This window comes from Triticum dicoccoides, chromosome 1B (genome assembly GCF_002162155.2).
Source record: "Triticum dicoccoides isolate Atlit2015 ecotype Zavitan chromosome 1B, WEW_v2.0, whole genome shotgun sequence".
Taxonomy (NCBI): domain Eukaryota; kingdom Viridiplantae; phylum Streptophyta; class Magnoliopsida; order Poales; family Poaceae; genus Triticum; species Triticum dicoccoides.
This window is the reverse complement of record NC_041381.1, coordinates 98,094,106-98,095,022: the sequence shown is the minus strand read 5'-3', so window position 1 is coordinate 98,095,022 and position 917 is coordinate 98,094,106.

The window sequence follows — 917 nt, the reverse complement described above, 5'->3', positions numbered from 1 at the left end:
ACAACGGGATCACATCATTAGGAGAATGATGTGATGGACAAGACCCAATCCTAAGCATAGCACAAGATCATGTAGTTCGTTTTGCTAGAGCTTTTCCAATGTCAAGTATCTCTTCCTTAGACCATGAGATCGTGTAACTCCCGGATACCGTAGGAGTGCTTTGGGTGTACCAAACGTCACAACGTAACTGGGTGACTATAAAGGTGCACTACAGGTATCTCCGAAAGTGCCTGTTGGGTTGACACGGATCAAGACTGGGATTTGTCACTCCGTATAACGGAGAGGTATCACTGGGCCCACTCGGTAGTGCATCATCATAATGAGCTCAAAGTGACCAAGTGTCTGGTCACGGGATCATGCATTACGGTACGAGTAAAGTGACTTGCCGGTAACGAGACTGAATGAGGTATTGGGATACCGACGATCGAGTCTCGGGCAAGTAACATACCGACTGACAAAGGGAATAGTATACGGGGTTGCTTGAATCCTCGACATCGTGGTTCATCCGATGAAATCATCGAGGAGCATGTGGGAGCCAACATGGGTATCCAGATACCGCTGTTGGTTATTGACCGGAGAGCCGTCTCGGTCATGTCTGCGTGTCTCCCGAACCCATAGGGTCTACACACTTAAGGTTCGGTGACGCTAGGGTTATTAGGAAGACTTGTATGTGATTACCGAATGTTGTTCGGAGTCCCGGATGAGATCCCGGACGTCACGAGGAGTTTCGGAAGGGTCCGGAGGTGAAGATTTATATATGGGAAGTTGTCATGCGGACACCGGAAAGTTTCGTGGGCATATCGGTATTGTACCGGGGCCACCGAAAGGGTTCCGGGGGTCCACCGGGAGGGGCCACCCCTCTTGGTGGGCCACATGAGCCGCGTGGGGCTGGGAACCAGCCCCTGGAGGGCTGGGCG